Genomic DNA, 18,276 nt, shown 5'->3' on the forward strand with positions numbered 1-18,276 from the left:
CCAGCCAGCCAATGCTTCACAGAGACAGGGCCACTCAGTTGTGTTGCCAGCCCGCCAACCGTAACTCGTCGCTCTAAGCACACTCTACAAGACCAGAAGATGCCGCTGCTCGCTGACAAACTCCAGAAAACAACCAGTGAAGGACAAAGATAACACTGGACTCAGAACCGTGTATGTATCTGACCCCTCTTACAGGTACTGTCAGTCCAGTGCCATCCTTGGCCCGGCGCAGGATTTAAATTGTGGCTGCTACTACTCCCCACTGTTGCTTATGTCCATTCCTCAACTCGAAGTGGAGGTGCACTTGGCTGCTTAATGGTTTGTGAACTTTCTACTACTAGTCAGACAAGAAAGAGGGACGCTGCCTTTTCTGTCACCTCGCTCAGATCTCAGTAGAGTTTCTTAAATAAGACTAAAGCCAACTCCCTCAGATTACTTGTCCAATCCGGGGAGACACAGCCTTCGAAGTAATGTTGAACATTTCATCTGAAAAATGCTTCCAACAACTAGTCAGACGACTCATATGCGCAAGACATTCTGGGTACAAAAAAAGCCGATTCTTTCCGGATAGTCACCAGTGAGACGGTTTGGTTACCATGATGCCATTACAGGTATAATGGCTACCAAAAGCCAAAAATGTCGTCAAGAAAACTAGGGAATATTTGTTATAGACAGTTTTTTAGGTTCCTTGATGATGATCTGTGTACCTTAAGTTAGGATGGTGAACGCAGAGCATTAATGGTAAAAGCTGAAAGATGTTGTAAACCACATTACTAATATATACTGTAAGTAAAGTAACGAAAAAAGTAATTTTTGAGAACGTTTATGTTGGAGTATAGCTTTTTTTAAAATTCATTAAAAATGAATATGAACAGTCCCAATGCAAGAAACGTTTTGTTTTATGAGGTTACCGGTTTTGGTCTGTTTTAGACCATCTTCAGACCTACCACCATGATGGCAGACGGTGGCAGTGACCGGAGTAGGCGCTACGACTCTATGAATGCTAACTGAGTCGTAGCGCCTGCACTGTTCACTGCCACCATCTACCATCATGGCGGTAGGTCTCAAGACGGTCTAAAACAGACCGAAACCGATAACCTAACAAAGAAAGAAATTTCTTGCTTTGGGACTGTTCATATTCATTTTTAAGTAATAATAAAAGAAGGCGAAGGCCTATCTTGGTTTAATGGTAACATTCGGAAAAGGATCGAAAACAGAATACTACACCATGTAAGAAATGCCTTGTCTGAAACCTACAATAATTTTCACAGATGTAGCTATGCAACGAGCATACAGGATACAAAATGGCCTTGAACTGTCGGACACCTACATACAGGGGCAGGGGCAAATTCTTGACGACATTATGCCCTACCCATCACCCCCTGCCCTCCCCTCCCCTAAACCACACCATTTTCTTGGACATTGGCCAGCTAGAGAGCATGGTACAATGAACCCTCATATCCTCATATTAAATATCACGATGTTATTTCTACATCTAAACTGACTGTATTCTTGTTCTATGACGTTACAAAATGCATGTGGCTCACTTATTATCACTGCTGCTCAAACTTGCAGGTTAAGGCGCGTTTGGAGACGACTGCAGTGGTCTTTGTGCCACAGTAAAAGAGAGCTTTAAATAAAGGAAAATGTCTCTATTATTAATGAAAATACGTTAATTTTGTTCTATGAAGGTAAAAATCGCATGTGTCTCACTTTATTGAAGCTACTTGTGTGTCATATAGGCTAAGGTACACTTAACACCTAAAACAAGACTGAAGACCCTCACGTAAAGTGCTACAATCTTTTTAGCATGTCTAAACTGTCTGTAATATTTGTCTTCTGTAATGTTTATCTGCTTTCGATCGTTAGGCCCATTGAAGGTTATGTTCCACTGGTGGCACAAAAGCACTTTTGCATCACCTGATGTTTTTTTAGATGTTTTTCAATAACATTTCGCTTCACCAAGCAATATTTTCGGAAGGGAAGAAAATAATACATCGTGTTCTACACTACAAACATATAGCTGACATTACAGATTTGTTATATATTGCCGTTCATCTTGAAAGATTTAACACAACTTTGTATTTGAAGAAGCCCAGATTGAGGTTGTCACACTGAGAAAGACTTCGACATTCACCGATCTGAGCTACGATGCCTAAGCTCTCTAAAATGTTTACACACTGTATCTCCTTTCCTTTTCCTAACAAACTGTTAAACAATACCAAGAGCTAACTCCAAGATAATATCTATAGCATGTTTAATCACCGCCATTATATTGTCCGACACTTCAGCACAACAAATCAGCATTTTTGACAGATCTCTGAGAAACGCCAAATACGACACATTACCTTCGCCAACACTTAGATCAACATATTGGCTGCTCAGTTTGCTTAGTAGGCTTGCTGTGCAGCCATGAGTCTCAGAAATAGTAATGTCTTTGGACAAGTTTGCACCCAATGGAAAGTTCGATATCTGATAATGGGTGAAAATTCGATATTTGCTTCAAAGCAAAATATCACCCAAATAGCTTATATTATTTGTAGAAACATACACAAATTTGTTCTGTAAAAGTACAAAACACACACGGCACACTTATTGGCACTACTGACCTAGCTTATAGGTCAAGATACACTTCACGATGTCCGTTGTTCGACTTTTTACCCACTTGTTGCAAGTACAATATATCCACAAATTAAATTATCCGTATTATTTGTTCAAAAACGCATCTTAGTTCGGCTTAAATGCGTACACCACCAGTAGGAGTCTGATGAGCATTGTGCAGTTCATGCAGTGATGGGGGCCCTGGAATCTGCGTGATACTGGACGTAGCACTTGCGTTGTGAGTGAAAACCGAGTATAAGATTTCATCTATCCGAAAGCATTCGCGAATTTTAATTTTGCCTATCATTTTCTTCACAGTAATATTATTAAGACATTGCACATCCTCTTGGGTGTATGATGGCCACTCTTTCCCATATTCTAGCGGAACTAGCATATAAAACCTTGAGTTCACCACATTAGCGAAAACATTCATTAGTTGTAGTTCTTCCATCAGTTCTAAACTCTGATATGGCTTTTCTGTTATTAAATACACAATGTCAAGATCGAGATATTCGGATACAATCTACCCGTGCCTTTTTAAACGTATCCAAAAGGCATGGCCGATTACAAATGAAGTTTTCGTGTATCCTCTAGAATAGTAGGCATTCTCAAATTCATGACTTCATGCGTCAATATGTTGCCAGTTTTCATTGGTACTGGTGAAGCTGACACCTTGTTTACCCCTAGCTGCATCCAGATTTTTCCATATACTGTGTTTCAATTGATTTTTAAGCCTGGAATGTTCTTTCTCCAGTTTATAGATGTGTGTGTGTGTGTGTTTGTGTGTGTGTGTGTGTGTTTGTGTGTGTGTGTGGTTGGGTGGGTGGTTGGAGAGGGTAGGGAATAAGAAAACAAGCTTTTTGTAAAAATTGTTTATTGATTTATGCTGATACATTTGCACAAATGAAAGAAGAACATTTATTATCAGTTTATTTACTGTTATATAGTAAAATCAACTACAGATCACATGTTTTTCAACGATGCAGTAACCTCGTACTAAGATATTAACTTTATCTTGAAATATAAATCGTTTTCCCACCTTCTGCTGACGGTGCTAACTTAAGCTGGAAACTGTACGATACTTCCATACAATAACACACTGAACAACAGTTTTAACATCTGAATTTAATTCATATTCTTTTGTCATAAAATTAGAAGACGAACATTGAGGAAGGATCCTTGAACCCTCCCCAGTTGCTTACCACACTCGTACATACTCGGGACCTAGAAGTGGAATCAGCAGAAACCTGAAACAGATTTCTGGTTTATTGGTATTTTGGATTTAGTTTCAGCCTCTTCACTCGTTATCCCCCTTCAACATTTGTAGAATCTCATCTGTTATAAACAAGAGGCTATTACAATTTGGGTAAACATATTAAACATCTCTAGCGCCCTTTTATGGGTGTATTGTATTGATATTATTGTGTAGCTCCGTTATCCTACTTTTGTGTTACGTCCATGGGACAGGTTATGTCATCCACATATCGGTAAAAGTGCATCGTTTTGTCCCAGTCTTGTTTTACAATGTTTTTGGATATTATGTTCTCTATATGATCCAAGAAAATGGTGGCTAAAATGTCACTGATGGTGGACCTCACTGGTAGATCCTATTGTTGCAAATAAAAATTGTGGTTGAAAGTGAGGTAATTTTTTTCTGTAATTACTCTAACAATGGATGAGATTTCATTTATTTTCTGTCAGGGAATTTCTTACTTTTTAGCTGTTGTCTATAGTTTATAGTTTCTTCTTTGGCTACTTGTATACACATGGATGTAATATCAAAAGATACCACCTCTGTTGTAGGAGGATTTTCATGTTATTAATTTTCTCTATTGTGTCTCCTGTGTTTTGAGGCTTCTGTTGTTTATGTATGTGTGTGTTTTCTATTGGAAAGTGTGCGTGTGTCTCCCTAGTAAGGAAGATCGGGCTTTTGTGAAATCAATCACTTTCTCACCAGAATAACAATATTTTCGACCTTTGGAAGGCTTGACAAGAGTGCAACTGGAACTTAAGAATTCTTTTGTGTCATTGTTTTTGTTTTGTTCTCTGTGAGAGTGTTTGTTATGCTTTTCAATGGAGTCTTCAGGTTCATTTGGTAGCTTTGTGTTGGGTCATTGGTTAGCTTGGCTATTTCATTTTCTTCTAAGAATTTTCCTGTTTTCTCATTGTATTCTACCTATGTTGCTAAGACTAGAGAGTTCCTTTTCTCCACATTGGTGATGAGTGCATTTGTTGTTTCAGTTTTTTGTGTATACTGTTTGTGCTTTTCTCATCAGATGTTTTTGTGTTCGTATTTATGGAAGGTTTGTTATTTCTGATTATTTGTTTCATTTCTTCTGAAACTTGTTTGGGAAATAATACACATGCACCAAAAATTATGTTACGGACAGATAATAAAAAATCGAGAAAGTCGACAAATGTTCCCATTCGATAATTGAGTTGAAGAGCCTGCAAAACTAGTGGCGAATATCGATAAAGGGAGAAGAGCCCTGAGATATGAAGCTAACACGATAATAAGATATTCGTAACTAATGTAAAATATGACAACATTTTTGTATTGTGTCTGGAAAATGGGGGATAATAATGACCCGACATTTTATTTCCCACGTTGCAGTGGTGAAAATTTTTATATGAGAATGAAGGTTGCCTTGTCGGCGCACAATGAAATTTAATACTGGTGGGCGGCTTGAAACTTGTTAATTAGTTGTGATTTTCATTGGAATTATGAGGCAGTCAAAACTATGTTCTCTAGGAATAATTACAGACCGGAAATACCAACACCTTCTTGTTAAGATACGTCGTATTACTAACCGTTGGCCCATAGAATGGCTTGATCAATCTATTTGGATAGCGACGCTTATTTTGTTTTTGTACATGAATGAGACGCAGAGTGCACTCGAAAATATAGAAACACAAACATAATTTAGCTCGAATTTAGCTTTCACTCGGATTTAATTTCTCTGGCTGGCTCAGCGCTCGTAGTACATGAAATTAACACACCGGCTCGAAAGGCGTCCGAGCACAAGCGCGACTCTGTAGAGAAGCACGCCGAGAGTAGACTTTTTTTTTACCATTAATCGTTCTTTGTGTCTAACCTGCTTTCACTGTGATTAAATCACGCTCGAATTAGAAAATTAAATGCAGCGCCTGGCATCGATTTTTCGCGGCCGAAATTTAATTTCCGTTTTCAATTTGTCGGTCGCCCGCGCAGTTTTCTTTTCTTGTGCGCCTCGCATGCAGCCCCCGGTCGTCCCCGCCCCCACCCACGCCACCCGCGACCCGCACTCCAGCCCCCCGCCCGCCGTCGCAACCCCCCCCCCCCCTCCCGCGCCATGCTTTTTCTTCCGGACAGCCCGCCGCACGCAGCGACACACGGCCGCCGCCGAGTTGCTGGCCCGATAATCAGGCCTCTATTCACGGCCCACGCCACTCGCTTCGGCGCTAATCATGCAACAGTCCTGTCAACAATGTGCGTTTGTTTGCGCGAATTTAAGACACGCGACTGCGTACTGTCGTGGTTGGAGTCCCTGAATATGGAGTCCACGTGAAAGTCTGGAAAAGCCTGTCTTGTAAAAGTGGTTTGTCCAAGTGCAATATACTCGTATATTGTTATTGAGGTCATCAGTCAGAAGACTTTTTTTTTTTCATGCAACTGTCCACACTAGTCTGTCCTGCCCAACGCTCGTTATATTTGATAAACTACTGCAACTTACATTCATTTACACCTGCTTATTGTAGTAAGGAGTTCCTCTCCCTCTACAATTTCTAGCCCCACACGTCCCTCCATTAACAAAGTGTCCATTCGTTGATGCCTGAGGATGTTTCCTATCAACCGATTCGTTCTTTTTAACATGTTCTGCCATACATTTCTTCCCTCCGCAATTCGCTTCATTACCTCATCATTAGTTATCTGATCTGCCCATCTAATCTTCAGCATTCTGCTACAACGCCTCATTTCAAAAAACACATCTTCTTCTTGCCTGAAGTTTTTTCTATGAATTTTTCTGAATGTCACTTGCATACAGTGCTACACTCCAGACAATTATCTTGAGGAAAGAATTAAATCTAAATTTATACTCGCTGTTAAGGATTTTCTCTGCTTCAGAAATGTTTTTCTTGCTATTGCCAGTCGAATTTTATATCCTCTCAACCTCGGCCATTCTCATTTCCTTTATTGCCCAAATAACGAAACTCTTCAACTGATTCGCGTGTCTTACTTCGTAATTTAATTTCCTCAGCATCGTCTGACTAATTGAACTTCATTCCACTATTTTGTTTCTCCGCGGTTATTGTTCATTTTGTAACCTTGTTTGAAGACACTATCTATTCCATTCAGTTTACCTCTCGGTTCCTTTGCTATATCCGGCAGAATTGTAGCAGCATCACTAAAAATTAAAGTTTTTATTTCGTTCTCCTGAAGTTTATTTCACTTTTTAATTTTACTTTTTCCCCTTTAGTGTTTCCTGAATTTTCTGTTGAATAACGTCGAGGATAAGCATCATCCCTGTCTCACACTGGTAGTGTATTGTGCAAGTGTACACATCTGTTCTCCGCAAGTCATTTTGCTGTGTGTAGTTGAGTGAATCATCACACAATTAACTTTTTCCCCTTCCCTGTCCCATTCGTGAATGATGTGAGGGAAGGGTGTTTGTCAGAAATCTCTCAAAAATGGTTCAAATGGCTCTGAGCACTATGGGACTCAACTGCTGAGGTCATTAGTCCCATAGAACTTAGAACTAGTTAAACCTAACTAACCTAAGGACATCACACACATCCATGCCCGAGGCAGGATTCGAACCTGCGACCGTAGCAGTCGCGCAGAAATCTCTCGTATGCGCTGTAATTATTCTGATTTTCTCGTCTTGGTACACCATGAGGTGTATCTGGTAGGGAGTAATACGTTACCCGACTCTTTCCAGGACGAACTCTCTCGAAATTTCAGCAGTCAATTTTCCGTCATGAGCAACATCTCTGCTGCAGCATATACCACTGGAGTTTAATTGAGCATCTCCGATACCCTTTCGTCCTAACTAAACGATCCCGTGACGAAACGCGTGACACTTCGTTGGATCGTCTCTGCCACTTTTGCTAATCCTACACGGTCAGGGTCCCAGGCTGATAAAGAATATGCAGGAGTCGGTCTCACCAATCTTTTGCAAATCAATTCTTTATTGGATGGATTTCGTTACCTTAACATTCTTCCAGTCGAGTAATCCTAATACTTATCAACTTACTTTTAACAACATTAAATTTACGGATAGATTTGTTACAGGATTAGGATGGGTATTAGAAGTGGAAACGTGAGTTGAAATCTGTGAAGTAATGTGTACTACTGCAAAGACTGGATGATGCTTTTTAAGGTAGCTAACAGAAAAACCTATGAGCTAGGAGCGTGTAAACGAAAAACTAACATTGCGGTAAGCAGTAGCTATCCACTGTAGCCAGAAGGAAACATAATAATAATAATAATTTCGTGTGGCTCAATGATCAATTCAAGTATTTCAATTGGACGCCACATCGGTGGCCACGTGTTCCTAAACTACCCCACTTATTCCACCAGGTGGAGGGAACGTACAGTTTAAAGTGGAATACGAACCAAGAGTCGTTTCTCGCAGCTCTTAACATCGCTGGGACGTGATGAGCCTAGGTTGAAGCACAACCTGAAAATTCTGTGAACCGAACGGGATTCGATATCGCGGCCTCATTTTCTTCCGATCTGTTTCTTCGTCGTATTTTCGTCGATGGCTCTGTGTTGATGACGCATGACATCTTTGAAATTTCATTGATGAGAAATTCACTCAGTGGTTTCTTATGACATAAAAGGACCATTACCCCCACCCAACACGCCGAGCTACAGTGCTGGCGATCTCACATGTACAGGCACACGCTCTTGCTTAAACAACAAGGTCCGACCCAGGAAGCAAACATTCCATTGTAAGTAGGTAATACGCTTACGCACAATTCGTAATGATTTAACATCTTTGAGGCAGCCCTTGGATTTTGACGTTGTGATGTTTACAGGAAAGTATACAGATTTTTCTAAATTACACTACAGAATCCTTCTGGGTTTGGTAATTTTAACCTAAACAACTCCCAGGAATAAAACAGAAAACGTACAGAGGACTACTTAACACTAGGATGTAACATTCCTAAAACTGTAATTACGAGTTGGTAATCGATTTTACGAGATGAACAGCTATGCCAGCCAAGATACTTCGGCAATATTAAACGATATCTCCGTACGCAGGGAAGCAATGCAGTAGTAAAGGACTCGGGTGAAGTGAGTTCGCAGTTGATCTACAGCCATTTTGTTTTTCATAGTATTTGATTAACTTAGGCTACTTCAGCTGAATGCCAAGAAGTTATCCACTTCAATGTTTCTTGTCACCTCTCTTCTTGTTTCCAGTTTTCTTTGTTTGTCTACTTTTTACATTTCAATGACTGTACTTACTTTTGTAGTGACTCTCTCTCTCCTCCAGAACAGGCCATGAAGGCCCAAAGGTACCGCCTGGCCGCCGTGTCATCCTCAGCCTACAGGGGTCACTGGATGCGGATATGGAGGGGCATGTGGTCAGCACACCGCTCTCCCAGCTGTATGTCACCTTCCGAGACCGGAGCCGCTACTTCTCAATCAAGTATCCCCTCAGTTTGCCTTACAAGGGCTGAGTGCACCCCGCGTGCCAACAGCGCTCGGCAGACCGGATGGTCACCCATCCAAATTCTATCCCAGTTTGACAGCGCTTAACTTCGGTGATCTGACGGGAACCGGTGTTCCACTGCGGCAAGGCCGTTGGCACTTCTGTAGTGAACACTATTGTAATTTTGACGCGCAAGTCGCCGAAGTGGCGTCAAATCGAAAGACTTGCACCCAGCGAACGGCCTACCCGACGGGAGGCCCTAGTCACACGACATTTTATTGTACCTTTGTAATTTAAATAGCGTTAATAGCAAATAGGTAGGTAAGAGTTAACGTGATCTGAAGAAGTAGTCCAAAAGCACAGTGTGGTCTCAGTCGTCATAAAATGTTTCAAACTTAAGTTAAAATAATGTTCGTCGTGGTAGTCTGAAGTCTGGAAAAACAACAAAAGCTTTGAAAACGAAAAGTATAATAAATTTAAAATACATTTTGTCCTGCAAAACGTCATTTCAGTCATTCAATCGTATGTTTAATCAGCCTGGCAACAGGACGTCTACGAAAATCTGTAATACGTATCGCAGTTTTACTATGTTAAATTAGCAAATGCTATACTTGAGTAGAATTTCATCTGATTTCTATGAAGTGCTTCAGAGAAAACTTTTTGACGACGGTCTTAGTGGAGCATTTGTGCCGGGATTCAGAAAAGAAACTTTGACGAGTGTGACCATCGTATAATACTCAATGCATCAGCAACTGAAACGGTTTCTTTACTTAATTATTTATAGTAAGACATTCAGTTTTTCTGGAAGGAACCGAATATTTACTGCGAAACTGTTCTAGTACTTATATATATGTGATGTTACATACCGGAAAATAAGCTGAGCACTGTAGAAGCTTCAAAAGCTTTTTTTTTATCTTTAGCAAGTAAATGGGACCCCATTTACATTCCGCTGTAAATGTAAATTACAAACTAAAACAAGTCAGAACGATGACTACGGCTGTTCATCTCCGTAAATGAGAAACGCTAGATTCTGTTGTTTATCTAAGAGAAGGTCGCCTTTAGTACTTCTGCTGAGTTATTTACTTTTCTGGTTGAGTACATGAAGATTTAGTTTAGGAGAAAGATGAAAGGGTAACTTGTTAGGTAGAGTGAACAAGTGGGTTGACTAAGATGCCATTAACTTAGGAGTAATGACTCACGTCGAAGAGTATAGGGAAAGTGTAGATTTCTGACAAGGTAATTAATTGACATGTCTTTGGCACGAGGCATTCTAGAGCTTTACTTTTAAAATGCAGGGTGTCGCAAAAGGATTCATCACTAGATTAAACGTAGAGGACATTTCGTGAAATCTGGTGAATCCTATTTGAACAATCAGATTCCATACTTGTAGTGTGATATATATTTGTGTGCCTCAGAAAAATATACACATTATTCTCCAGAAATTCTGCATGATCACCACATTTTCGATTTCAAGTAACTTCATATTCCCGAAATAAAATGCTAAATCACATTCATAGTAGCTTTTCGCAAAATTCCGGTGTTGCTGTTCACTAGTTTACAGCACACTCAGATTATAACTGTTACAGGCATATTTCATTCGTTTATTATGCACAACTCCTAAACAATGCGATTATGTCACGGCTCTTGCCTGGCTGCAAGCAATTTGTTAAAGTATTCATATGTGATAAATTACTTTTTGCCGGTCGAAATTAGATGAGTGTTCACTACTATATTTTGTTTAGCGGAATACATATTCTGGTCCTATTTTTCTACACACATATACAAATCAAACTTCACAAATTCGCAAGCTACCGTCCACCGTACGCCGTGTGACACAGTGTGTATAATATGGTGTCACTGCCACACACCACACTTGCTAGGTGGTAGCCTTTAAATCGGCAGCGGTCCGTTAGTATACGTCGGACCCGCGTGTCGCCACTATCAGTGATTGCAGACCGAGCGCCGTCACACGGCAAGTCTAGAGAGACTCCATAGCACTCGCCCCAGTTGGACAGCCGACTTTGCTAGCGATGGTTCACTGTCTACATACGCTCTCATTTGCCGAGACGACAGATTAGCATAGCCTTCGGCTACGTCATTTGCTACGACCTATTCTGAACAGATATTATTGTGTATCATGTACCGTCAAGAGCGACGTTCATCATTAATGGATTAAAGTTAAGTATGAAACTAATTACGTCCGCTTTCTGGGTCAGTATAGTTCACCCCTGCTCACGCCAGCCTGCGTGAGCTAAAACGCGTGCATTTCGGCCTCCTCTAGTAACACCGTGTTGGCTCTTCTGCCAACACAACATATAATATATATATATTGTTAGCCTTCTGACGCGGCACGCCACGAATTTCTCTCCTGTGCATCCTCTTCATCTCAGATTAGCGCTTGCAACCTACGTCCCAATTGTTTGCTGGATGTATTCCAACCTCTGTCTTCCTGTACAGTTTTTACCCTTCTAGTACCATGGAAGTTATTCCTTGACGTCTTAAAACAAGTCCTATCACCCTGACCCTTTTTCTTATCAGTGTTTTCCATATTTTCCCTTCCTCTCCGATTCTGTATAGAGCCTCCACATGCATTACCTTATCAGTCTACCTATTTTCCGACATTCGTCTGTAGCACCACATCTCAAATGCTTCGACTTTCTTCTGTTCCGGTTTTTCCATAGTCCATGTTTCACTACCATACGATGCTGTGCTCCAAACGTACATTCCTATAAATTTTGTCCTCAAATTAAGGCCTGTGATTGACACCAATAGACTTCTCTTGACTTGAAATGACCTTTTTTGTCAGGCTAGTCTGCTTTTAATGTTTTCCTTGCACCGACCATCATTTTGCTGCCTAGGTAGCAGAATTCCTTAGCTTCATCTACTTCGTGATCGTCAGTCCTGCTGTTAAGTTTCTCACTGTCGTCATTTCTGCTACTTCTCATTTCTCTCGTTTTTGTTCTGTTTACTCTCAGTCCATATTCTGTGTCCCATTAGTCTGTTCATTCCATTCAGCAGGTCCTGTAATTCTTCTTCACTTTCACTCAGGATATCAAGATCATCAGCGAATCTTATCACTGATATCCTTTGACCTTGAATTTTAATTCCACTCTTGAACCATTCCGTTATTTCCGTAACTTTTTCTTCGATATACAGATTGAACAGGAGGGGCGAAAGACTGCATCCCTGTTTTCTATTCCGAACACTTTATCCTGTTTCGTCAGCTCTTGTTATTCCCTTTTGGTTTATATTACCTCTCTCTCCTTATAGCTTACTCCTATTTTCCCCAGACTTTGGAACATCTCACACCATCTGAATCTGTGGATCGCTTTTTCCAGGTCGAAAAATCCCACGAACATGTCTTGACTTTTCTTTAGTCTTGTTCCCATTACCAAACACAACGTCAGAACTGACTCTCTTATGCCCTTACCTTTCCTAAAACCAAACTGATCGTCATCTAACACGTCCTCAATTTTCTTTTCCATTCTTCTGTACATTAATCTTTTGAGAAACTTGGCTGTATGAGCTATTAAGCTGACTTGTGCCAATTCTATCACTTGTCAGCTCTTGCTCGGAACTGTGTGGATGATATTTTTCGGAAAGTCAGACGGTATATTGCCGGACTCATACACTCTACACACCACTGTGAATAGTACGATATTACAATGCCTATGTTATTCTGATTACGATGCTAAGATCCTTTAGACATGCATGTTTGTCCAAAGGAGAAGGCACTAGGGTGACTACAGACGCTATGAAGAAAATTAAATGTATTCGCAATTCCATTCTACAATGATGGTTGCCTTATTCCCAGTTGCGAATAAAATTAATGTATTGTGAATATTCGTTTTGCTGCCACTTCACCCTATGGTTTTAGAAATTCTGATGACTTCATAAGCTCTTTTAAATTTTGATTTTAATACTGGATCCCTATCTCTTCTTTGTGGACTCCTGTTTTATCTTCTATCAAATCAGACAAGTCTTCCCCCTCATAGAGGGCTTCAATGTACTCTTTTCTTGCACCCGATCTTTCCTCTTCATTTAGCAGTGGAGTTCCCGCTGCACTCTTAATTTTAGCAACCTTGCTCCTAATTTCACCGAAGGTTGTTTTGATTTTTGTGTATGCTGAGTCAGCTCTTCCGACAATAATTTTGTTTTTCGATATCTTCATATTTTTCATGCAGGCATTTCGCCTTAAATTTCTTGCACCTTCTATTTATTTAATTCCTCAGCAACATTTATTTCTGTACTCCTGAATTTCCCTGAAGATTTTTGTATTTCCTTCTTTCCTCAAACAACTGAAGCATTTCTTCTGTTACCCATAATTTCTTCGCAGTGACCTTCTTCGTGCCGACGGTTTCCTTCCCAATTTCTGCCATTGCCCTTCGTAGTGATGGCCACTGAATTTTGTACAAGAATATTTGTTTTAAAATTCTTTGTTCCCTGCTATAAATACAAAGTGAAAGATTCCTACTTACGATGATCTATGTATATGGAATGAATGTAGTTGGAAGAACTTGAAAAGTATTTGAATCTAGGCAGTGAAGGCAATACAACCCTCATTTCTTACCTATGTGAATATATGAATAGCTCAGTATGTGTAATGATTGCATGTAATTTCAATACTGAGTTAGTCTCCAAGTGTTTGTTACGGCAGGTGAGTGAATACCGCTAGACCGGCACTTACTCGTAACTGCATGCTGAATGGGTATTTGTCTATGGTACAGTAATCGCGAGCCCAGCAGCAGACAGTGCATTGTTCTGCCCTGACTCCAGTGTCCAGATGAGCACACCCAGTGCCTAACCAGAGCGCACACGACAGACATGTGTGTGTGTCGTTGACCCAACACTGTGGCTAATATACCAAACTTTATTCCATTGCTCAGTGCTTACAGTTATTACATCATGGGAAGCAGGAGCAGGTGGTAGAGACATGAGCTCTACCCAAGTGGGGGACCCTATCTCACACAAACTGATTAAATAAAGATTATGCAAACTGAATTGAAAGCATGTTATTGACACTGATTCGAATTTCATATCATGACATCCTTCCTTTCCAGCACAGACAGTACTTTTCCCACAAATTTCCAGATGCAGGAGACGAGGCTGAGTGAGAGATGGTAGGGGGAAAGTGGTGAATGGGAGAGGAGGGCTGGAGGATTTCCCACGAAGGGGAAAAAGTAGATCTCAACTGCATTGGTCAGGAGTAATGAAAAACGTGTCCCTTTTACCAGAGAGATAGGGAAGGAGTTGGGGAGGGGGATGGGTGGGAGGTTTCTCAGAATGAGGGAATATGCACGGTATATCATAAATCAACCCTCAGGAGTTCATAAATCAATTAGCATAATTGATGAACTGTCGCATTTCTCCTGCTCTCCACAGTCACCAGTACTCAATATTACTGAGCCTTAGTAGTCTAGTTAGAAGAGAAATGTGCATGATCGCTGTCTGCTTCCATCATCGTTGCTTGAACTTGTTCAATGGGTCACGTCATCCATAAAGAACCATTTTCAATGTATCCCAGGCATGTTCGATATGGTTCGTGTCTGGAGAACATGCTAGTCGAGCGATGTCATTATCCTGAAGGAAGTCATTCACAAGATGTGCACGTTGTGGGCGCGAATTGTCGTCCACGAACACTAATGCCTTGCCAGTATGCTGCCGAATTCGTTGCACTATCGGTCGGAGGATGGCATTCACGTATCGTACAGCCGTTACGGCGCCTTCCGTAATTACCAGCGGCGTACGTCGGCCCACATAATGCCACCCCAAAACGGCAGGGAAACTCCACCTTGCTACACTCGCTGGACAGTGTGTCTAAGGCGTTCATCCTGCCTCTAAAGACGTCTCCGATGACTGTCTGTTTGAAGGCATATGCGACACTCATCGGTAAAGAGAACGTGATGCCAATCCTGAGCGGTGCATTCGGCATGTTGTAGGGTCCATCTGTACCACGCGGCATGGTATCGTGGTTGCAAAGAGGGGCCTCGCCATAGACGTCGGGAGTGAAGTTGCGCATCATGAAGCCTATTGCGCACTGTTTGAGTGGTAACACTACGTCCTGTGGCTGCACGAAAAGCATTATTCAACATGGTGGCATTGCTGTCAGGGTTCCTACGAGCCATAATCCGTAGGTAGCGGTCATCCACTGCAGTAGTAGCCCTTGGACGGACTGCGCGAGGCATGTCATCGAGAGTTCCTGTCTCTCTGTATCTCCTCCATGTCCGAACAACATCGCTTTGGTTCACTCCGAGACGCCTGAACACTTCCCTTGTTGAGAGCCCTTCCTGGCACAAAGTAACAATGCGGACGCGATCGAACCGCGGTATTGACCGTCTAGGCATGGTTGAACTACAGACAAAACGGACCGTGTACTTCCTTCCTGGTGGAATGATTGGAACTAATCGGCTGTCGGACCCTCTCCGTGTAATAGGCGCTGCTCATGCATGGTTGTTTACGTCTTTGGGCGGGTTTAGTGACATCTGTGAACAGTCAAAGGGATACAGTGTCCACAGCCAACGTCTATCTTTAGGAGTTCTGAGAACCAGGGTAATGCAAAACCTTTTTTGATGTGTGCGTATTCGAGTCACTGTTCATTTTGCGACCATGTCGCAGCTTGTTAAACGTATAAATATCAATTGAAAATTTTTCAGTGATAAGTCAAGGACAAATAAATGCTAGGCTCCATGCAGTAGGGATGCCGGGAGCACACAAACATGTCGTATGCAGAAAAATGAGTGGCGTCAAATGTTGCAGAGACAACTGTGATTCGTTACTAACTGGTCTATTTTCCATTTTATCTGGATTTGGCGGTTGGGTTACATATCCAGCGACTTTCACATTATATGGTGATGCCCCAAAAGGGTGGTTCAAATGGCTCTGAGCACTATGCGAATTAACTTCTGAGGTCATCAGTCGCCTAGAACATAGAACTAATTAAACCCAACTAACCTAAGGACACCACACACATCCATGCCCGAGGCAGGATTCGAACCTGCGACCGTAGCGGTCGCTCGGCTCCAGACTGTAGCCCCTAGAACCGCACGGCCACTCCGGCCGCCTTCATTCCCAAAAGGGTGAAACACATTATTGATACACTCCTGGAAATTGAAATAAGAACACCATGAATTCATTGTCCCAGGAAGGGGAAACTTTATTGACACATTCCTGGGGTCAGATACATCACATGATCACACTGACAGAACCACAGGCACATAGGCAACAGAGCATGCACAATGTCGGCACTAGTACAGTGTATATCCACCTTTCGCAGCAATGCAGGCTGCTATTCTCCCATGGAGACGATCGTAGAGATGCTGGATGTAGTCCTGTGGAACGGCTTGCCATGCCATTTCCACCTGGCGCCTCAGTTGGACCAGCGTTCGTGCTGGACGTGCAGACCGCGTGAGACGACGCTTCATCCAGTCCCAAACATGCTCAATGGGGGACAGATCCGGAGATCTTGCTGGCCAGGGTAGTTGACTTACACCTTCTAGAGCACATTGGGTGGCACGGGATACATGCGGACGTGCATTGACCTGTTGGAACAGCAAGTTCCCTTGCCGGTCTAGGAATGGTAGAACGATGGGTTCGATGACGGTTTGGATGTACCGTGCACTATTCAGTGTCCCCTCGACGATCACCAGTGGTGTACGGCCAGTGTAGGAGATCGCTCCCCACACCATGATGCCGGGTGTTGGCCCTGTGTGCCTCGGTCGTATGCAGTCCTGATTGTGGCGCTCACCTGCACGGCGCCAAACACGCATACGACCATCATTGGCACCAAGGCAGAAGCGACTCTCATCGCTGAAGACGACACGTCTCCATTCGTCCCCCCATTCACGCCTGTCGCGACACCACTGGAGGCGGGCTGCACGATGTTGGGGCGTGAGCGGAAGACGGCCTAACGGTGTGCGGGACCGTAGCCCAGCTTCATGGAGACGGTTGCGAATGGTCCTCGCCGATACCCCAGGAGCAACAGTGTCCCTAATTTGCTGGGAAGTGGCGGTGCGGTCCCCTACGGTACTGCGTAGGATCCTACAGTCTTGGCGTGAATCCGTGCGTCGCTGCGGTCCGGTCCCAGGTCGACGGGCATGTGCACCTTCCGCCGACCTCTGGTGACCACATCGATGTACTGTGGAGACCTCACGCCCCACGTGTTGAGCAATTCGGCGGTACGTCCACCCGGCCTCCCGCATGCCCACTATACGCCCTCGCTCAAAGTCCGTCAACTGCACATACGGTTCACGTCCACGCTGTCGCGGCATGCTACCAGTGTTAAAGACTGTGATGGAGCTCCGTATGCCACGGCAAACTGGCTGACACTGACGGCGGCGGTGCACAAATGCTGCGCAGCTAGCGCCATTCGACGGCCAACACCGCGGTTCCTGGTGTGTCCGCTGTGCCGTGCGTGTGATCATTGCTTGTACAGCTCTCTCGCAGTGTCCGGAGCAAGTATGGTGGGTCTGACACACCGGTGTCAATGTGTTCTTTTTTCCATTTCCAGGAGTGTATTAAACAATTTCGCAACCAAGATTGTTTTTTTCCGGAAACCTCTTAAATCATTCTAAGTTAGTTGGTTTACAAAAGTAAGCAAGGAAAAAAGAAAGATTTTTTACGCACATAGGTATAAGTGCTACACGAACAGGTCTCATATTTTTAGTAACAATAATTAAGGTACTTAAATATGGTCAACAAAGACAAAGTACAAACTAAAGAAATGAAGTGGTTTAACTAAAATATTTCTTGTAAGAGGTAAAAATAACATGCGGTGTCATGGCGTGGAGGTAAAGAAATTGGAAGGCATGAGACTGATGTGGGAAGGGGGTGTCGGGTAGAAGTAATGGCATGCGGGGCGAAAGGGAAGGCCGAAGGGGATAGGGATAAAGATGAAATATGGCTATTTTTAGATGATGTTATTGGGTGTGTTAATATTTGTAAAGCCGGTCGGAGTGGCCGTGCGGTTCTAGGCGCTGCGGTCTGGAGCCGAGCGACCGCTACGGTCGCAGGTTCGAATCCTACCTCGGGCATGGATGTG

At 42.6% G+C, this 18,276-nt stretch overlaps 1 pseudogene; it reads right to left on the bottom strand.

The window, feature by feature from the left end:
- Positions 1 to 9,279: 9,279 nt before the first annotated feature.
- On the bottom strand, positions 9,280 to 9,396 carry LOC126419934 (5S ribosomal RNA; annotated as a pseudogene).
- Positions 9,397 to 18,276: the final 8,880 nt, after the last annotated feature.

The sequence above is a fragment of the Schistocerca serialis genome, chromosome 1, assembly GCF_023864345.2.
Source record: "Schistocerca serialis cubense isolate TAMUIC-IGC-003099 chromosome 1, iqSchSeri2.2, whole genome shotgun sequence".
Lineage (NCBI taxonomy): Eukaryota > Metazoa > Arthropoda > Insecta > Orthoptera > Acrididae > Schistocerca > Schistocerca serialis.